General features: G+C 38.5%; 1 protein-coding gene across 1 annotated transcript in view; it reads left to right on the plus strand.

The window, feature by feature from the left end:
- Positions 1-23313, plus strand: part of atp2b2 (ATPase plasma membrane Ca2+ transporting 2) — a 170693-nt gene that overhangs the window by 23474 nt on the left and 123906 nt on the right. The gene's annotated exons all lie outside the window — the stretch shown is intronic.

Here is a 23313-nt window from a genome sequence, read left to right on the forward strand (position 1 = left end):
TCTATGGCATTTTTGAAAATACACAGATATTGTGATGTACTGAAAGCTGACATATTTGGTTGATTAGCATACTGTGAAATAATGCGACTATTCCAGTGAGATAACAGCAGCGTGTCCTGCTCAGTGTGGGAGTCAGGGTTGTTGTGCCGGCTGAAGTGACAGCCGATCTATTTGTTATGGGGTTCGCATCATGTTATTTTGAATCACCGTCTTCGTTTCTGCGAAAGCTTGAAGTCGCAGTTACATTCCTGTAGACGCAACATCTCTGCGGCCCCGAGTTTGATCGAACTCCTGCGTGTGTTCATGCTCGTCGTTGCTCGGGATTACGATACGGTATTTAACGCGGGCTTTGTCCATGTGTCGCAGTCATAATCACAGCGCAGTGTTGAGCGAGATTTTTCAGAAAATACATACTTCTGAAAAACGAAACTGAAATATAAGTATCAGTTTAGGGTATGTACCAAAATATCTCTGTTTTAGACACGTACGAACAAAATTCGAGGTAAAACGCATATCCGTAAGGCTAATAACTTAAACTTGAACCTATTTCTAAAGGATCATTTCAGTATGTCGCAGCCGTCATAAAGACAGTTTAAGAAAATAAAGAAAATTTTGCTGATATAAAGTTTTTACAACACTGTCCAGGCGAGAACATCGTATCTTTGTAGCGCTCAGTGTACTTCTGGTCATGTAATGGTAATACTATCGATCATTATAATATCAAATAATACTCAACCGAACTCTAAATTATAGTATATTAGTGGCTGAGATGTTTACTCCCTGATAATCCTCAGTTATTATTCATCTAGAGGCCAGGACGTTGCAGGTGAAGTGGAGCTGAGCGATATGACTACATGTTTTCAATGTTCTGATCAATTATATCGGTAGTATCATCTGTATTTTTAAAACTCTGACCAACTTCATCATTAATCACAGTAAGAAACTATTATTATTAGTATACTAATAATACGTGTGTATATTTTTTGATTTTCTTTGTGGACGCTGAATGTGAAATATGAAAGAGTCACGTATGGCAGTATTGTGAGAAACATTAAAAGCCAGCTGAGAAAATACTGTTATGTTAGTCATTATGGTGTCAGTAAGAAAATTAAGAATAACTATACATAACTCTGTAAGGAATGTCATGTCATTTCATTGGCATAAGTATTCCTAAAAATTGTATAGGCAGAATTATGAATTTTAGGTACAGGGAAAGTATACATAACTCTGCTGCTGCAGTGTAATAACTGTCACTATTCAAACCTTCACTGTGTAGTAGTGTTATAAAGTATCACGAAGGAACATTACCTATACAGAGGTCTGTGTAATATGACTCGGGTGTTAGGTCAGCTTAACATGAAAACTGACGAAAGCAGGTTTTAAGACAGCTGATGCCTGTTGGAATAGGCTTTTATAATTGTTTATGTATTTATGGTTTGTCAGTTGTCACATAGGGCTTGTGTAGGAGCCATGTAGCCTTATGGACACTGGCCTTAAGTGTTACCAAAATATTCATATCACGATAATTGCTTTTTTTTTTTGTTTAATTGTTTATGATTATGATACTGATATAATGTGTTATTGTTATTACAATGCTATTGTAGTGACCCCTCAGATTAACCGTCATTATGAGACGCATATGAGTCTGTCTTCAGATTTGTACCGGACGAGAAGACATTGCCCGAGGTGCTTTGAGAAGGGTACAATCCTATCTTGGGAGTTTCTGTCATAACAGAAAGCATTAATCAAAGGGTTAATCAAAGAAACAATGCGTATCTCTAACCACTGTTTAGCATGTATATCCGTGAAATGACCGTGATCAGCAGTATAGTAGAATAAATACCTCTGAGAAAGTCTTAGGTCTCCTATTTGCTGGTTTTAGACTGTAAAGCACAGTTTGCTAATAATACACACAGTGGGTGGGCAGACTATTTAAAGGTGGCTCGGCCTGTGGAAGATGGCCAGCTCCAAACCAAAGGCCATGGGAAGTGCACTTCTCCAGCTGCCTTCACATGTTTACTCCCTGAAGACCTAAGACTGTAGGCTGCTCAGTCTGGAGGTAGAACCACTGAGGTCTGTCCAGACTTTAAATCTTCAGTTACTATCATTTTAGAGGCTAGAACATTGCAGGCGATGTGGATCTCCTCAGTAGAGCGGAACAGTATGACTCTATGGCGTCAGTATTGTGATACGTTACATTGGTAGAATTGTCTTTTCTTTTAGAACCATTGGTAAACACAGTAGGAAGATACTGCTTGGTGTTATAATATATATTTTACAAATATGGAAAAAAAATTATGTCTGTTCTCCACAGATGCTGAACAAAATCTACCTTAAGCCTGCGAGCGAGATAAACAGCAGCGTGTCCTGCTCAGTGTGGGAGTTAGGGTTTTTGTGCAGGCACAGTGACAGCCGATCTATTTGTTATGGGGTTCGCCTCATGTTATTTTGAATCCTCGTCTGCGTTTCTGCTAAAGCTCGAATCCGCAATTACATTCCCGTAGACACAACATCTCTGCGGCTCTGGGTTTGATCAAACTCCTGTGTGTGTAGTCCACAGATGCTGAGCGAAAATGTACCTTGATCCATATCCTTGTGGTGCTATTTTATTAGCAAAACTAAATATAATGACACATATGATGCATGCTGATGAAACTAGTGAACCACGTTGAGGAGTGAATGCATGTTACGCTTGCCATTCAAATGGTTGACGTTATGAGCATGCTGTTGCTAGGCAACTGGAAAATATGGAGACTAGGCAGAAACTAGCTAGTGACTTAGGATAACAATTTAGCTAGCACATAGCTGTTATATTGTTGATAATGGACCATACAGAGACGTAGAGATAGAAAGGTAGAAAGACCTCAAAGAAAATATCCACATTTTCTTGAGAAGTCTTGGCCTCTAGACAAAATTACGCTTGACTGGCTCCAAGCTCAACTTCCATGGGTTTCTCCAGTGCATTTATATGCATAACGTATTGCCATGTTAAATTATTGCTGGCTCATGTTCACTGACCTGGTAACATCCACGATATCGTCAACTGTCATTAAGCATTGTGGAACAGGAGGTTCAGCAGTTCTTTGACAATAAAATATTCTGCTTGACATCTTTTCTGGCTTAAATACAGACAGTGTCCCAAAATCCCACGGAAAAGGTCATTCATAAATACTCAAAACCCTTCCATATGACAGGCATCCATCCTTTAGTGTTTCTCCGAAATGGATACGCGGGATTAGTTTCTGACTAGCACTGGGCCTCTGCAAATCCACTCGATAGTTTATGGCATAATGACTTTCAAGACGCAGATTATGCGGGATTTTGTGAGGATAATACAAAGAGCTGTGTTGGCTGTGGTGCGGGAACAGAAACCTCAGATGAGACAAAGAGGGGGAGAGAGAGAGTAAGAGAGAGAGAGAAAAAGAAAGAAAGGGAGGAGAGATACAGTGACCATGCAGTCACCTGCTGATGGACCTCATGCAGCTGTTCGCTCACTCTCTGACCTTACACGATCTGAGCTTTTAGATCTGCACTGCCATTTTTACCCAGAATGCCGTGGCCAGCCTCGGGCCTCCCCAGCACGCTTTTCTCATCACAGATGCACTGTGTGCATGGAAAAGCGCCGAGCTCCGCTGTCGCTACGCTATTTTTAGTCTCCTACAACCACAGGATGTTCATGTAATCGGTGCCATGGGCCTGAGATGCTGCAGAGTAAGTGCTTTACTTCCTTTATTCTCACTGGGTTAATTTGGTTTTGTAGGATTTGAACTGTTGAGTGGGATTTTTGTCAAGCAGTTGCTTGTTTATAGTACCGGGTGCTTCATGTTAATTTACAGATGCAAACAGCTTTAGAATGGAGCTCATGAACGGCTAAATTTATTTGGATTTAGGTTTACATTCCTTGTGTGTGTCGCTAGATATGATCAAAAAAAAAAAGCGCTTTTTATTTTCTCAGAAAAAAAAAAATCTAGTTTGCTTTTCCGTGAACGTGTTACTTTTTAAAATCCAACATTTTTTAGCCAAGATTGGACTACAAAAAATGTAGTATTGACTCAATATATTACAGTCTGTTAGCTTCCCGAGTTAAATACGTATAGGATTGTCTCTCTATTAAGGAACGACCCATTGTACCCATCGTAGTCGTTAAACGACCCGTTTAACGTTGCGGAACATCCATGAAATCTGTTCCTTCCTGTTATCACTTATATTATAACAGCTAGAACCAGTCGTTCTTTCACCAGCCTCTCTCTTTTTATTCTCTCTCTCGCAGTTAATAAGACAAACAATGCAGCAGATTTAGGTTTACATACATTCCTTGTGTCTCACTAGATGTTATCAGTGTGTTTTTTTTTTTTTTTTCTTTTTCAAGTTTGCTTATATGGCTAAAAAAATAAATAAATAAATAAATAAATCCAATATGTCAGGTAAAGATTGCGGTTACAATCTGCTAGTGCTGCAAAAAATAATCATTTTAATTACATCACCATCCTCGTCTTCCTCAGTGGAATGAATATAGGATTGTTTGTATGATGTGAAAGAACAGGCTATTAATTTAAAATCAAGCTACACCCCCCCCCCCCCATCCAAACTGTTGTGATAAATAATCGCATTTTTAATATTGAGTAAAATCAAATCTATTATTATTATACCATTATCCTGCAGCCCTGTACTGTGGGGAAATAACTGTGTACACTGTGCATCTTCAGGATATTATCGTTTTTAAATGAATTCTGCCGCAGTGTTAGTGTTAGTTCATGCAGTTTTCCTCCCTTGCCTTTGACATGATGGAATGATGTATACAGGAATAGGGATGGTACAGGGCTTTTTTTGCTTTCTTATAAATCAATAAAGTGTCTGGATGCATATACAGTCTGTTTGGTTTCATAATGCCAGATATAACTAGCATTGTGTGTGTGTGTGTGAGAGAGAGAGCGAGCGAGAGAGAAATGACCCAGATTTGAATGTTAGGTAGAAGCTTAACCCAGAGCTATAACGCTGCACGTCTGTGAGATTTGTCTGGACGTTCTCTCGAGACCTGAGCTTCCGCAGCCTGCGGAAAAATGAAATATGTGTAAAGAGAATATTTTGATTTTTTTTCTGTTTTTTTTTTTTTTTTTTTTTACGCTTTGGTGTGGAAGTGCATGGGAACTCACAGGCAACTTCTTGTGTCCTGAAATGGAAACTTAAGCATTTACATAACGCCTGCAACGCACAAAAATTGAAGACACGACTGCAAACACTTTGGCTTCAGTGTCATAAATATGCATTAAGAGCATTTACATAACATTCCACCCAAGCGATATAGTTGATTTATGAGGAGAAGGGGATCGTGTTTAAGTGATAGAGGCAGGTTTTGGATTCTTAAAGGCAGCAAAACAAACAAACAAACAAAAAGATTACTTATTGATTTATAAATTACACGTCAAAGCAGTTCCACAAAAATAATAATAGTGCCACCTGACAGAAAACGAAATGAAATGAAGAATGTCCCCAATCCTACACGCTTCACCCCTTCCCTACCTTTGCATAATGGAATATAATTAGCGACTATATTTTATGACGCAATGAGTCATTGATAAGACAGTTAAGTATTAAATTATTTCCTGTTCAACACGAAAATTTCCTAGTTTCTTTAAAAAAAAAAAAAATGCAGAAGAAATGCTGCAGTGACAGTTTTACATTTTAACAAGTCGACAAATTCAAAATAATTTCCCTGGGAGGAAAGAAAGTGTATTAATGTTTAAGTTTAATGACTTTAAATACCTCAGCAGGACTGGAATCTGTGTTATTCTGTTGATTCAGTTGATGTGTTTGCTGTTTTTGTCTGCACTAGGGCTGGGCGATATGGCAAAAATATCATATCGTGATACTTGAGGACATTTCTACGATACACGATGCGTATCACGATATGTAATTTAGCTAACAAACTGTCTGCAGAACGGTACTAAAATAAACAAAAACAAACAGTAAACTGAGTTTGACGATACTTTTCTTTAATGCTTGCGAAGACGAAGACGTTTAAGTAAAAAAAAAAACAAAAAAACCCATCAAATCAAGAACATCCATTCAGTCCAATTTCATTTGTAATTATTACAAACGTAAAAAAATACATCACCATACCAATGATATCTCAGAAAAGTGTATCGTGTAATCATTTATCACGATATCGATATTATATTGTATCGATATATCGCCCAGCCCTAGTCTGCACTACAAGTGCGGTCATGATGCTTTTATAATTTACCAGCGTAGATGACGTTGGACCAAATGCTTGTAAGCTGACATTGCAATCAAGTCGTAAACAAATGAGAGGTTTATTTATTTATTTTTTTATAAATATGGTGGGGTTTTTTTTTTTTGAGGTTAAAAAAGAACACCATTTCCAATTGCAGCACTGTAGGCTCAGACCGACCTTTTGAAAAAAGTTTGTTTATTTATTTTTTTTATTTTTACTTTGAATAATTTCCGAGGAATTTCCCTGATCAAAAAATAGTTTTGAAAGCGTGTTTCATATGTACTGGAAACTGATTTTTACATCATTTTAATCGCTTAATATGGGGGGACAAATACATTAATATATCTGAGTAAAAGAGGTGTTTGTCTCATTAGATGTGTATTTTTAATAGCAGTTGCTGGCTGAGGCCTCTGGGTAATCTCCCATGTCTCTATGGTGACGATTAAACTCGCATGTAAGGTCACCAGAGGTGCAATCAATATTTCCTCTCGAGGGCTTGAGGGGAGGGTGCTGATGCAGTTAGATGAAAGTGTCTGTAACACCACCATAATGTTTGTAGGTGACACAGGGCCTCCTGTAGCTCATATGTCCTTGAGGTGACCTTGTATGCATCGATTCCACGGCAAATAATTTTAACGTCCTGAGCTGTATGGAGTGCAAACTGGATCAGTAACGGAATCTAATTGAGCCGAACATAATCACTGATTTTAACAATATGAGGAAGGCATTCAGTACGGTTTTAAAGTTCGTTTTTAATGACTGTTTTTAAATCGTTAAAAATACGATAAAACAAAATGATATAGAAACCAAAAGAAAAAAGATTGCTCAGTAGATTCTCGTTATACAAGGATTCAGTGTGTAAGAATAATACATAAAACATACATATTTGATAGAATTTATAGAAATTCTTCTATAAAATTTTTTTTTACCTAATTTTTTTGTATGTTTAAAATTTAATTTTATTTATTTATTTATTTTTAAAAGTCTTGGTGCTGCTTGCAGTCAATCAAGGTTGTGAGTTCAGCTCTATGCTTGTCCTGGATTGACCAATAAATACATCTTCCAGATAGATAAACGTAATGTTGTCATGCCTTATGAAAGGAGTAAAGCACAATTAGACGTGCTTATCTAGAAAAATAATCAGTGACAGGGTAGTGTGTGCATCACCACTCCGGAATTGATTATTTTCCAATAACAGCACGTCTTGAAGTGTTTTATTTGATCATGTGCCACAACAGTTTGCCAGCAATTACAATTATTTATCGATTAAAGAACAACACACTGTACTTTTGATCCATTTATGGTTACATTTAATGTTGTGGAATGTCCATGAAACAAGTTACATTATAAAAGCCGTACCCTGTTCTACCCCCTGCCAACCTCTCACTTTTTTTTCTTTCTCGCTTCACCAAAAATAAATCCAGGATGTTGCTGAGATAATATAAAGTTGCAGCTTTAAAAAGATGTACAAAGCTCCAGAGGCTTCATGAAAAAAATCCAAAATAAACATATTATTTACACATGAAAGTATCACCATGTAAAGCATCGAAAACAATTTTTCAATCCATAGGAGTCATGCAAGTTACTATAGAAGCAGTAATGTATTCGTTATTAGAAATGAGTGCATTAATATACATTATTAAATAATTACTACTCTGTTCATTAGACAGTACAAACAATCTTATTTAAACTTATAATACTGAAGATTAGTGAGACGATAAAGACCTATTGGATTCAAATTTTTGCACCCTGCTCTATTTGTACACAATTTAATGATCTGGTCTGCTTTGCCTGCTCTTAAAAACAAATTAACTCCCCCCAAAAATTAAATAAATAGTGAAATAAATAAGTTGAGACTGTTTGCGGTTATAAACTGTTAACATTTATAAACTAGTATAAACCTCCTCAATATTAAAGTCAATAAAATGCATCAGTCCTAATAAATATATTTATATATAAAAGGCCTGTGCTTGTAATAATTCTATATAATAGTTACAGTAATATTATTTGATAGTAAGTAGTACGTGATGACGCCCAGCAAAGTGTTTTTGATGCTAGAAAATAAGAGACAAGGCAGACTTGAAGAGGATCCAAAGTCTAGTTTTGTTATGTTCATGCCTTTCATTTGGCATGGGAATAGTGAAGCATAAATATCAGCCTAGCCTGAACTGTTGTTTATGGTTGTCGGAAAAGTTTTAATCCAACAAAGTTATGTAGAATCAGGAATGTTTCAATGTTTGACATTTCTTAGAAAGTAGTCCAGACCTGGTTATAATAAGGCAGTAAGCCATGAGAGGGTGTGTGTTACAGTGACGTTAGAACCGGTAAGGCTTAGAACACCCTTATAAAAATGGCGACAAAGAACAATATGATAAAATGTAGTTTAAAGTAAATAATTACATTCTTCCACCATGCAGTGTAGGTCTTTACGTGTAAGCTTTGGTTGCTAAGCAACATAATTGGAAAAGATCTGTGTATATGCAGTAAGGACAGAAAACCTGATGCACTGGTACAGAATTCAATTATTGTGATGTTACAGTGGCTTTAAACACGGCTCAGCCAATCAGACACATCCGTACAGGAGTTTTTTTTTTAGATTGTTGCGACCAAAAATGCTTGATTTTGCTGTGTTTTTTTTTTTTTCTTCAAAATTTGCGATGCAACTTGTGGAGGTTTTTTTTTTTTCTTTCTTTCTTTCTTGTGGAAAACTACTTGAATTGGCCAAATCGTTTTGCATGGTTTTTCGCAGTGATGGTAAGTTTGTTGGTAAATGAGACCTTTTTACTATACTCATGTTTGACGCATGTGAATCGAAGAGGGCTTTGGCTGAAAGCGCATCGTGATGATGTCATTTTGAAAAATTGCAAGCAGAGTTTGCTTGATTGTGTGTCCATTGTTGCGATCGCAAAAGTGTGAAATTCTGCTGGGACTGATCATATGTAGAACATAAACTATCCATTATAATAATTCAGATATTCAACGCACAGTATATTATTATCTATAACACTTCAGAATACTCTTACTACGCCTGTATTTCATTCAGAAGTAAGTTGCCTAGGTCGTCAGCATTTCTGGACGGTATTTCTGCTCCGGAGATAAAAAGCTGTCCTGTTCTGAAGGCTAATACTTGTCTGTATTTGGATGAGCTTTGCATAAGTTTCTCTCATCAAAGGCAATCCCATAATTCTGTTTTAATACAACATCAGGTTAATATTTTAAACCACTGTAAAAATTTAAGAAAGGATCATGAAAATGTAATATTGGCACATGCCGAGCTAACAGTTAGCATGTTAATTACCAAAAGGGAAATCATAAGATTCCCTAAGAGCAGTACTTGTGTTGGTTTCAGTTGGTTCTACGTGTTTTAGAGCAATGTACACTTCTGAAACTCCGTTTTGGTTCAGTTTTTCAGCTGGAGATAAGAACGAATGCAAAAACGAGCTGATTTAGCAATCATTTTTCTCAGTCGGGAGTTTCTGCTCATTGTGTTTGGACAGTCATGGGTTGCCGCATGCTCCGCTCGCGCTGTGGAGAATAATGGAAAATCACAGCCAGTGGTTTCTGACACTTGGAGCAGTGGAAAATGCAGCCCAGTGGAAAAGAGGCTCGGAAAGTAAATAACTTGATAATGCTAATGCTAATGCGCCGACTCAAAAGAACAGCTTAGAAAGCCATTAAAGTGTGAGATACTATCAGGGCACAGTGAGCAGACAGCAGTGAGGAACTGACTGCAGTGGGCCAAAAGAGGGCTACCTCCTAATAATAGGACCCAGTCAGGGGTTACTCGGTTCAGTGCGAGTGTATAATTAATTGGCTGTTAATAATAATCATCAAATAAGCACTGAATAGGTGCCCTTGGGAGGCAAAGCGCTACATACGAGTTGCAAAATGACTTTGTGGATCATTAGGGACCGATGTCTTCTAAGGGACTTTTTTTCCGGATAAATTCCAGCACATAATTCTACACGGAATATAAAAGCTTTATTTTGGGGGGAAAAAAGCAAGCAAAAAATTGTTCATACAATATAAGGATATATTGTATCATTGTGATATATATATATATATATATATATATATATATATATATATATATATATATATATATATATATATATATTGTAAATGGTGATAAGGCAATTATTGAGATAAGAACATTTTAGATGACACATTATAATACCACACAGTTTCTAATATGATATAGCCATAACAAAGAAGATTGACCTGCTATGATAATACTATCAGTGTGTTTTTCACTAATGTTCAGACGAGGCCCATACTGACCAAAATATTCACATTCATGCTGCTAATATCCTGTTCTGTGATACCCCAAAGGTGCTCAATTGGATTCAGATCTAGTGATTGGGAAGGCACCTGAGGTACACTGAACATGTTGTCATGCCCATGGAAGCAGACTAGTGCTTTGTGACATGACACATCATCGTGTAGCCATTATAAGATGGGTAAATTGTCACCATAAAGGGATGCACATGGTCAGCAACAATATTCAGATAGGCTATAGCATTCAAACAATTTCTTGATTGGTATTAAGTGGTACAGTGTGTGCCCAGAAAACATTCCCCACACCATAAGATCACCATCATCACCCTGAACTTTTGACACAAGGCATGTTGGGTCCATGGATCGTTGAAGCCAAATCAAGGTTGTATCAGAAATGAAGACCAGGTGATGTTTTTTCCAATCTATACCTGTCCAGTTTGGGTGAGACTGTGCACATTGTAGCCTCAGATTCCTGTTCTTGGCTGACAGGAGTGGAACCAGATTTGGTCTTCTATTTTTGTATCCCATCTAGCCCCCCCCCCCATCCCCCCCCCCCATGGTGCCTATGGTACATGCAGAAAAATTTAACTCGTGGACCTTTTCCAGTAGTTTTCTCTCCACAAATCCACACGGAGCCATTGTTCCTTCGTGTCGCTACAGGATAACCCTTACATAGAAAACCTGGCTGAGCCATTTATTTTAATTAAAAAACATCTAAAAGTAGTGGCCATGAGACAAATGTGGAATTACAATTATTTTGCCTGCAAACACCCAGGGGGAGCCATTAGGCTGTGAACTTGGGATGCCCCGTTTGGCTGTAATAAGTCTCGGCGGTATGTGTGCGGTAGGAAACGGCCTTCAGGTTTGTGATGACACTGCGATTCAAGGGGCGCTTGAGGATATGAACCCTTCTCCATTACAGTTTAATATTCAGCCATTTTTCCAATAATGTATCCGCACATGCTACTGTTATAAACAAAACTATTTTAGCAAATAATAAAACTGTCCCAAGTAACTGTTGTGCAGGTTTGAATACGTAGTGTATATACGAATGTATAACCTACCATACATGGATTATGCATGCTAAGTGTTAATTATCCCTTTGTCAGTCTTCAGACCTGGTGGACTGTTGTTTAATCCAGTAGTGATACTCGTGTTTTAAAATCCCATCAATGCGGCCACACCAGGACCACACACAGTACAAGTCAAGTCAAGTGGCTTTATTGTCATTTCAACCATATACAGCTGGTACAGTACACGGTGAAATGACAACGACGACGGTTCTCCCGTCCAGGACCACGGTGCTACATAAAATAACATACTAACCACATGAGACGACACAGAACTAAATAAGACCTACACATTTCTACATAAAGTGCATGTGCAAATGACACAAGACAGTACAATAACTACTAAAAACAGGACAATAGGCACAGTAAGTGACCAGTACACAGTTCTAGTGTGAAAGTGTCAGATATAACAGGTAGTACAAAATGATGCAAAAGAATAACAAGATAATACACCGGTAGTGTCACTGCTGTTCTGTGACTGGTCCACAATCCAGCTAATATCTAGTCAGTGGTGGTTTAATGGTGGTCCCTTTCCACTGATAGACAGGGTAGATCGGGGCTGACAGATTATGCAACAGATAGGCTATTGTTAGTAATTGTAGACCTACAAAGTGGACTAAATTGTAGGTTTGAAGTCCTTGACTTGGAAAACTATATGCAGTGGTACGTCCTCATTTTGTCGTGTTAGTATATGCGTTACTGGTTTTAGCAAATCGTTAAGTACTTTGAAGCTTGGCAATTAATAAGACACTAAACAGCAACCTCAGAGACCTACAGATCACTTTGCCTCTATCACGTTGGTGGCTATTCACTATGTGTATTAGACAAGCAGTACGCAATATCTGGGTATCTAATCAGGACACAGGATAGTTTTCTGGGGTTTTTTTTCTGTTCAAGTTCTGTTCATGATCTGTTTTAGTTGTCATTGGACGTCCATAAACTGCAATATATACACTTCTGGATCAAGGTTTTTGTACTTTGGATGGTCCATTGAAATTGACATCATTACTTATTTGAACGAAATTAAATGTTGTATGGCATTTCAAAAGCTTCTGTTTCACCGAGGCGACCAATCGAAATGCTCGTACGAAAAATGCGTGTGAACACAGCCCATTGGAACATTTGCGCTTGAAAGGAATGACGGAGAGCAAAGCAATAAATGAGAGGAAATTTCGTTTTCAGCTTTTGTAAATCAGCTAATTACGTAAATGAACTCTTCAGTAAGGACAAGTTACATCTAGACTAGATTTTAAAAGATTAACGTTGTGTACGTTTGGTGAACAAATATAATACGTTGAGGTAGTTTTGTTGGAGTGTAAAATGACAGCTAGAGTATGACCGAGTTGACTAGTCATGTTCATAGCTAAGAACATAACTGTTAACCTTCAGTTTAATAACTGGCCTGCCTGCAGAATACAGAAAATACAAGGGAAATGTTATCTTATCTGATACTTTTGCTATTTTTACTGGATAACCGAAGTCTAGATATCCTCTGTACTTGCCTTTTATTCCTACGGTTTAAGTTTTTCATGAGACAATCCACCTGTATCAAACTTAACGATCTAACTGTGAGCGTATCCTCTTAAAAACAAATAATCCTTTGATTTAACCATTTTCAGCAGCTCAAGAGAACACAGTTAGCTCTCTGGCACATATTTTTACCATGTTCCTTCATGCTGCACACTCATGCTGGACAACAAAGTCCTATCTACTGTCCAACAGTGCATTCACATACTGGTGTCTGGCAGACAGGTCAATCAGGCTTCAGAGCAGTATTACACCCCCAGCCTGTTAAGAGCTACTCCCTTTCTCCCCATTAACATCCACCATTAACTCACCACTGCTTTTTACTTACATTCTACCTGCAGTCAGCTGCCAGCACTCAGCGCTCTCCAGTTCTAATCTCGTTCCACCATCTTTGCAGATGCTCACTACAATACCTGCTGCAATTCCCCAGCACTTTCATACTTGCTGTGCTTTAAATGCACAGGTTAAAATGTACATATAGAAGTCACCACTTTTTTTAAGCTCTTGTTTCCTCTTATTATTTTGAAAGTATTGGAAATGAATTGCTTTATCCTGTATCTAGAGACAATCCCGGGAATGCTGGGCATGAGGCAGGAATACATCTTCAATGTGAAAAGGAATATAGTAGCCAAGTCCATATCATATGTTAACTCGATATATAATTATAAACCATGATAGCTCCATTAAGTTATGTGAGTTTATTTCTTCTCTTTAACCCCTTTGTCATGTCAAATTTTGGAGTTTATAAGTTTTCAAAAATGAAACTTAAAGTAATTCATTGTCTTGACTTGTAAAACTTGTAAAATGTAACTTTTTGAGTTGAAACAAGTGAAGCAGCAAGTGAACATTTGTTTGTAAGTTTAACCTCCTGAATGTTTTACAGTGTAGTATAAACGTACATAGAGTATAGTTATCATAAAAACCATTTACCATAGTAAAGCCAAAGCAGTATCATGGGTAAATATATAATATACGTATATGGCTTGGTGGTTAACACGTTTGCCGCCCACCTCCAGGGTTTGGTTTCGATTCCTGACCCCACCCTTTGGGGCTTTCCTACGGGGACTCCGGTTTCCTCCCCAGTCCAAAGACATACATTGTAGGCTGATTAGCATTTCCAAATTGTCTGTATTGTGTGAATGGGTGTGTGAGTCTGTGTGTGTGTGTGTGATTGTGCCCTGTGATGGGTTGGCACCCTGTCCAGGGTGTCCCTCACCTCGTGCCTGTAGTCCCCCTGGGATAGGCTCAGAAATACAGTAAGTGGTACAGAAAATGGATGGATGGATGGATGGATGGATAGTTATCATGAAGTACCATAGCAAATCCATGTTTGCCATGAAGTATCATAGTACCATGATTAACCATCATGAATTTTCCTAAGAGATGCTATAGAGTCTGTTCACCTGAGAGAAAGTGAAAATAATGTTGAATGGCTTTCTCTCATGCTGATTTTATGTGAAGTCAGTGTATCAAATGGTGCTTCTTTTGTTGTAAATAAATCTTTATTGTACATAATTTAAAATATACTTTAAAATGGAAACGGTATTATTGTCTGAAATAGGTCGGCTCTCGACGACGAAAAGACGTGTAATGACTCATTTTTAACCTTATAAAGAGTTCATAAAAGATGTCATAACTTTCATTCGGGCTACTGAGTGGACATATTTTGTATGTCAGACAAAAGCGTTTGAAGGACGTCTTTTGGATGTGCCTGTTCTCAGTGCCATTATTTCCAAAATACAGAATCCAGTCGTTCAAAAAATTGAAACCATCCAGAAATATTGAAATATTCATAATTCTCGGTTTGCCGACCATCGCTGCTGCTGATCGCGCTCCACTTTCATGTGGTTTGTCAGAGTATGTATGAGTATTTGACTCACTCTTGTTCTGAGGCAATGCAATATCATCCTCTGTCTCCAATCGGGCCAATTTACAGCACAGAGCAGTTATGCTTCCATTTTAACAAGCGTTTCAATCCACACCAGCTCTGTTAAGGCTGTATGTTTTCCACATCGAGTGAGGGCAGAAAGAGTGCGGTCCCCACCATCGAAGTGCATTTTATATTCACTTCCCCGGCTTGAGCGGCCGGCTCTGTTCCCTTAAAGGCAATGTGAAAGGATACTGTGTATGAGTTGCAATATATTACAAAATGACTGTGCCTGGTGCTGATCTCTTGCTTGAGGAATTGAGGTGCAGCCAGTGCTGCTCTTTAACATGGCAGTGTCGAGAGAGGGAGGTGAGAGAATGAAGAGTATAGCTTTCTGATTGTCTTTTGTCTCTAATATATGAGTCATGTACTGTAGATGTGCATATTTTCACATTTCCGCCACCAGCTTCTCTTCAGAATCCTCCATTTTTGCTGTGCTTTCCATGTCCACACTGCGTGTTAATATGTACAGCGCCTAGACTGACAGCCCTGTGGCCCTTGCACAACGGCGTGTCTGTTGGTGTTACCTTAATTTTGGCTGCACAAATAAAATCTGCTTGGTGAAAAAGCCTGTTCGCTTTCATCTGGATGAACTCTAACCCCTATTTTATACTACAGCATTATGAACGTACATACATAAGTTTAGAAATTGATTAGTAGCACCTGATATGCATCTGTATTTCGAGTTATCTCCTGAGCGCTATGATGAGCTTTATAGAATGTAGAAGTACTCTCATTATCAGCCATCATGGTGATGCCAGGTGGTAGATTATATGTTTTTCAGAGCATCAGCTATATTTAGGACAACAGGCTTAAATAATAACCTGCTGATTGAAATGGGAGTCTTTTGGAGGAGAGTAAAGCAAACACCATTTAGGTGTACTGGATGAAAATTTTTTCGAAACGTGCACGTAACGGTTGATATCACGATATATTGCATAACTCGTCACATTCCTAGTACAGAACAGGCACGTAAACATGACTACTGTAAACTATTATCTGCACGCAACGTTACAAGCACACTCACATCGGGGACTGTTTAAATGTCATGTAACCCAGGATGTATTATTTCCATCAGTAAACATTCATCAGAACATGCCTGTATACCTCTACGTGAAGGTAATAAAATTCTTGTGTTTGTGTGTGTGTGTGAGAGAGAGAGAGAGGTCTAGATTACACAAATGCTGTGGAGGTGTTGTAACTAGGTCAGGCCCATTTGGGTTTTCATATTCCTCTGCAATCATCAGACTATTATTTATATGCAATACGGCTACTCGGGTCTTTATTACACCATATAATGACTACGAATATTGTGTTTTATTAAAGTACACAATGAGGTTTAAGTCCATTCTTAGAGGAATCAGTGGCAATTAAGCTGCTTTCATTTTCACAGGCATTTACTGTACACTGGCTGCGTCTACATGAAAAGATTTTCACCAATCCAGATGAATTTATTCCGATCGCAGATTCCCGACGAGCTGTTCATATGTATCGTAAACCGGACAGACTTCATTTATATGCATGCTAGATGTAATCCAAGTCAAAGTTATGCGCATGCATGGAGCGAGGTTTAGTGTCAACGTTGCCATAACAACAAGAAGCGTGTGAGGCTGGTCAGCGTGTTCAGCTTTTTAATCACTCTGCAAGTGTTGTTAACGAGTTTTTAATTATTTCTGTCTCAGCAAAACGCCATCGGAGTGTGATTTATTAAAATGGTCAGCATGGACAAGTATTTGTGACCGCAGTAAAGTTGCGTAACATTTCATAATCGCCTGACATTCAGGAACAAGGATGCTCTGGTTGGTGAAAATACCACGAATCGTACCTTACGCACCAGTATAATGCCTTTACTCATCTTCTAATGCAAATAGTAAAGGTCATTGTTTGGGAATAACTGCACACGAAATACCAAATTTTAAAATATATCAAAGTCCCCCAGATACAGACACAGACACAGACATCCCAGTAAAGAAGGCGTGGCCTCCGTGCCTGCAGTCCCAGTAAAGAAGGCGTGGCCTCTGTGCCTGCAGTCCCAGTAAAGAAGGCGTGGCCTCTGTGCCTGCAGTCCCAGTAAAGAAGGCGTGGCCTCTGTGCCTGCAGTCCCAGTAAAGAAGGCGTGGCCTCTGTGCGTGCAGTCCCAGTAAAGAAGGCGTGGCCTCTGTGCCTGCAGTCCCAGTAAAGAAGGCGTGGCCTCTGTGCCTGCAGTCCCAGTAAAGAAAACGTGGCCTCTGTGCCTGCAGTCCCAGTAAAGTAGGTGTGGCCTCTTTGCCATCAGCCTTCAAGGTAACACTTTTACCCCCCAATTATCAAACATCAAACTGCAGAATATTGAATCATGTCCTGTCACATGGAAACTGTATAATATTAAATAATTGATCTAATTGCTAGGCAGCCTTGTGTAGGATAAGCAGTACAGAAAATGGATGGATGGATTTGCTATGCATGCATCATAGGAATTATCATCAGTGTTTTTATATATATATATATATATATATATATATATATATATATATATATATATATATATATATATATATATATATCCAATGTTCTAAATGACTTTTTTGTTGTTGCAATTTTGTTATCACCTCTTTCATAAGGCTTTAAAACAAAAGTGTCATTTTTCACCGTAGTATGACCTTCATTGTGTCACATCTGCTCTGATTCTGTCCCCATTTGTCCTGTTTACCCCTCACTACATTCCATACATGGTCACCATTTCCTGCTTTCATGTCCCTGTTGTCATGGCAGTTAATTAGTCACACCTATTGCTTGCAAGTCATCATTAGTCTATGTATTTATAGCAGAGGATTTTCATGATCCACGATATGATTCATTCTTTACTTGAGCAGAGGTTTACAAGTCAGTAGAGTATTTTAAAGCCGAAGAGTGAAAGACATCAAGTGACTGGTGAAAGAAAAACTTATAATTTCCCCAGTCTTCCCCAGTGTTTTTCTAATTCCTAGTTATGTCTTACATCCTTTCTGTCTTGTGTTTGGCTTCCTATGGCTTTAAATCAGGTCTGTCGGGTTTCCCAATTATGGAATACACCTGTAAGTTGTCACTAACATGTGTTTTTACCAAGAAAAACAAAACACACTTTGAGTATCCATTTGCCTCCTGTACTGCTAAAACTGCATTCCCTAGGATGAAATGCAACTTTTTCTGGACACAGTATGAACACCACTTTTAATGTGAATTTAAGGACAGTGAAGATCATATACAGTCCCCTCTGAAAGTATTGGAATGGCAAGGCCAGTTGTTTCTGCTATACACTGAAGACAGATCAGACAAATCAGAATTTCAGCTTTCATTTCCTGATATTTACAGTATCTCACAAAAGTGAGTACACCCCTCACATTTTTGTAAATATTTGATTATATCTTTTCATGTGACAACACTGAAGAAATGACACTTTGCTACAATGTAAAGTAGTGAGTGTACAGCTTGTGTAACAGTGTAAATTTGCTGTCCCCTCAAAATAACTCAACACACAGCCATTAATGTCTAAACCGCTGGCAACAAAAGTGAGTACACCCCTAAGGGAAAATGTCCAAATTGGGCCCAAAGTGTCAATATTTTGTGTGGCCACCATTATTTTCCAGCACTGCATTAACTCCTCTTGGGCATGGAGTTCACCAGAGCTTCACAGGTTGCCAGTGGAGTCCTCTTCCACTCCTCCATGACGACATCACGGAGCTGGTGGATGTTAGAGACCTTGTGCTCCTCCACCTTCCGTTTGAGGATGCCCCACAGATGCTCAATAGGGTTTAGGTCTGGAGACATGCTTGGCCAGTTCATCATAATGGCTGTGTGTTGTGTTATCTTGAGGGGACGGCAAATTTACACTGTTACACAAGCTGTACACTCACTACTTTACACTGTAGCAAAGTGTCATTTCTTCAGTGTTGTCACATGAAAAGATATAATCAAATATTTACAAAAATGTGAGGGGTGTACTCACTTTTGTGAGATACTGTATGTCTAAATGTGTTAAACTTGGCATCTTTGGTGGCAGATCACCCAGTTTTTAGGTGAGCAAAAGTATTCTTGATAATCTTGGTCCCAGAACTTTTGTGCCTCATCTCTGTATTTCTTTGCGAATTCCAATCTGGCCTTCTGATTTGTACAGTTGATGAGTGGTTTGCATCTTGTGGTATGGCGTCAATATTTCTGCTCTCAAAGTCTTTGAACGGTGGATTGTGATTCCTTCACCCCTGCCCTGTGAAGTTTGTTGGTGATTTCATTGCCTGTGGTTTTTGGGTTTTTCTTCACAGCTCTCACAATGTTTCTGGCATCAACTGCCATTGTTCTCCTTGGCCGACCTGTTTGATGCCTGGTTGTTAGTACGCCAGTGTTTTTTCTTGTTCAGACCATCCCAAATGGTTGTATTGGCTATGCCCAACGTTTGTGCAATGGCTGTAATCGATATCCCCTCTTTTCTCAGCTTCAAAATTCCCTGCTTTGCTCTCATAGACGGCTCTCTGGTCTTCATGTTGGTTTATCCTTTTTAACAACATATGCAGACTTCACAGGCAAAACCCAGGGCTCAAACCAAGAGTAGACATTCAGAGCTATTAATTGTTTAAATAATCAATATAAAAGGGCACACCTGTGCAGCAAGAAGCACCGATCAGTCACGGCACATGTTCCACTATTTTTGATAACTTGAAAAATGGGTGAGTTCAAACAAAAGTTGCCATGTTCTAAGTCGTTTGACACATCTAGATGTAAATGTCAAGAAATTAAAGCTGAAATTCTGATATGTCGTCTTATATTCATCTTAGCACACACAAACCTAAATGTCTTCATTGTATAGCAAAAACTAATGAATTGGCCTTGCTGTTCCTGTAGTACAGTACAATGCCAATACTAGTCAGAGGGGACTATATCTCATATAGCTACAAAAAAAAAAAACCCTTACACACTGCTGGATGTGGATCCCATCTAGACTTTTTCCCTTCACTCTTTTGTGTGTTTATGAAGGAAAGAGAAAGGATGAAGCTGTGCTTTGCCCTTGACGTGATCCTGATATTACAATATTTGTCGCTGCAGCAGTCGGAGTAGCTCTTATATCAGCAGCAGCATGACTCTTTTCCTGCAGTATCTCTCACTTTAGCCACACTCCTTTACCGATTATGTGCTTGGTCCCAGACAGACTGTGAGGCTAAAAGCTGTGTGTCAGGTAATAAGGCTTCACATTTCAGTTTATTTTGAAGCCTCTCTATTAGGCCTATACCATGCGAACTCTGTGCAATATAAGCATATGTGAATATTACATATTCACGCCACAATATTTGACCTTTTTCATGGTTTACAGTATTGTACAATTTTTTTTATCCCTGTCCCAATGCTACATTCAGAATAGTACAGACTTCATCTTGTAAGCACAAATGCTGCCCAAAATTACTGCCTCCTAGCTCATGGCTAGTGGAAAATGGTCACAGAAAGCTCATTACCGTGAGTGTGTTCAGCAGTACTATAAGGCTATTTGATGGGGTCTAGTGAATACATCCTGAGTTACATGACATTTACATAATGAAAGTGCACTGGAGCTCATTTATTAATAGATAAATCAGATGTCCAGATGACCTAAATATAACAGTGTAACAGCCACGGTTATCCGAGGTTACATAATCGTACATTTGATATTATACAACTGTACAGTTATTTAAAAAAAAAAAAAATAATAGAAAAACGAACACTGTCTTTTTAAGTTCAGTAAGGCTTTATTTCTCAGACAGGCTCTGAAATATACAAATACACACATATATGGGTTCGTATCTATACTCATTTTTAATAGTAAAGTAATAGTAATGTCAGTAAATGTACTTTTTCGTCAAACGGCAAACCAGCGACTCCATTTCCCAGAATTCACCACGAACTACAAACATGGCCGACGACTACAACTCCCAAAGCAACTCAGTGTCACGGCACCGTCTCTTGAGAAGTAATCAGACACACCTGTTCCCAGTTACACTCTCAATCACACCACACTACTTATAATACTCTCTCACACACACAGCCATGGCAGTGTATTGCGTTCAGTTGTGTAGTGGCGCTGTCTTGATATCGTGTTTGTTTATCCTGGTTTTGACCTTGTTCTCATTAACGACCTCGTCTCTCTACTTAGCCTCGTTTGGACTGTTTGCCTGATCGTCTGACCTGTGTCTGTCTATGGTTTTTGATTTTTGCCTTATTCTTTGGGCTTGTTGTTATTTGATTAAACTACCAAACCTGCACTTGCTTCTGTCAGCGCCTCCACTTCGTGATACTAGTTCAGATTTGATCAACTAGTGGAATGTAAATCTGGTGCTTGAAAAATACTGTAGAGCTGATAAACATTAAATAAAAAGGAAAAAGAAAAAAACCATCATGAACCATCTCAGCTTCTATAGCAGATCCTGTGTTTTGGCTCCAATCATGTATTGATGTAAATTATTTAGTTGAAGGCAGAGAAAGAGGAGAGGTTTCACTTTTTTTTTCCCCCTGTAGATTTTTCATTTTATTTACTCTCTCTGGTTTGATTAGTGAACCAATGACATGGCAAAAAATTAAATGATGGAAACAGTTTTTTTTTTTTTTTTAAAAGACAACAGGACAAATAAGTAGATTATGTGTTTATTCTCCTGCATCAAATTCAAAACAGATGTGTCTGCTCTGTTTATAGTCTCTGGTGCCAGTCAAGAGCGGTAACCAATACAAAACGAACCACTTTGAACGCCTTTATTTATAGCCATAAACTGATCAGTAATGGTTAAGGTATTAAAAGGTAACTGTCGTCAACATGTCATGTTCGTTGCATATCCTGACATTTGTACTGTAGGCTAGGTTTACAGGCACTCACTGTAGCACATCTGTTACTATGAGCAATTTGCCATCCCCTCTCTAAACTTGTCCATTGATGGACAAGAACCACCACAGAACACAGAAAGGTTAAGACGCAGTCCACCACCCAATCCACCACCCAATTAATATCTGGTCAGCAGTAGTTCTATGATGGTATCTGTACACTGATGGACAGGGTGGAGGCATGATTGACAGCAGTGTGGTTTCTGTCCCATATTTTGCTATGCTACACCAGACATATAAAGTACAACTACATGATAGGTATAACTGATAAAATGGCCAATGAGTGCAGTCACAAAAGAGGTGTGCCTAATTACCTGGCAACTCAGTGCAGATATGCCCCTGAGACAATCCAGCGCCTAGTAGCAGAGTGCATGATGCAGTCAGAAACTGAATAGAAGCAATGGTATACACAAATATATGAGAATGCATACTCCTCCTAGTTTCAAATGGAAACAACATTATGGAGTGGCAAAAACGCATGCTAAGATCCTGTGGGACTTTTAAATCTAATGCAGATAAGCAAGTAATAGTGATTGAACATCAGTGTAGTACATCAGTGTAGTAGTGATCGATAAGCAGAAGAAAACAGCTGTGAAAGATGTAACTCATGGTAACTTCTAAAAGGATGGAGATGGAGAAGCTGCAGAAAATCCATGAGCTGAAAGGGGAACTATAGAAATTGTGAAAGAAGTGACATCTTCAGAAGAGGGACATCCCAACAACAGCAAAAATTCCCAGAAAGCCTCTGGCAGGAGGCCCAAAGGTGAGGGAAGATACCACTCACAGGATTCTAGGAGGTTCTAACAACACACATTTCCTGTATATAAAGTACTGTTTACATTCCAGTGACAACACTAAAGTGCTCTTCATGTCGGGTTAGTTTTCTAGACATATGTTTGTTAAGCAGTTATGTTGTTTAATTAGGGCTTGAGTCATAGGCCTTGTGGCTGCAACCAACTTATGGACACATGATATTACATATAAGCTTTACCTGTGCTAGGAACTCAATAATATACCTAAAACCCCACGTAGAAGCGTAGTTTCAAGTACAAGTAAATGTTGTCTATATGTTTCGTTTAGGCATGAGACAATAGAAAAGAGTGATTCCTGGCATGCCTTTATGCTATAGAAAAATGCGAAACCTTTTTCTTGCAGGATAGAACAGAGTCTTTACCAACATGTTAAGTTGGATGGAATATATATTACCTTGTGTTATTTTTACAGGTCATAATCTTTCCAGACATGTGCATGCACAGTCCATAAAAAATGACTGACATGACTGACTTGGTCAGTACTAAAATCTCAGATATACTTAAAAACGGTAAATGGCGCACTTATATAGCGCTTTTATCCAAAGCGCTTTACACTGGGTCTCATTCACCCATTCACACACACTCACACACACCAATGGTAGCAGAGCTGCC

The sequence above is a fragment of the Ictalurus furcatus genome, chromosome 21, assembly GCF_023375685.1.
Source record: "Ictalurus furcatus strain D&B chromosome 21, Billie_1.0, whole genome shotgun sequence".
Classification (NCBI taxonomy): Eukaryota; Metazoa; Chordata; class Actinopteri; order Siluriformes; family Ictaluridae; genus Ictalurus; species Ictalurus furcatus.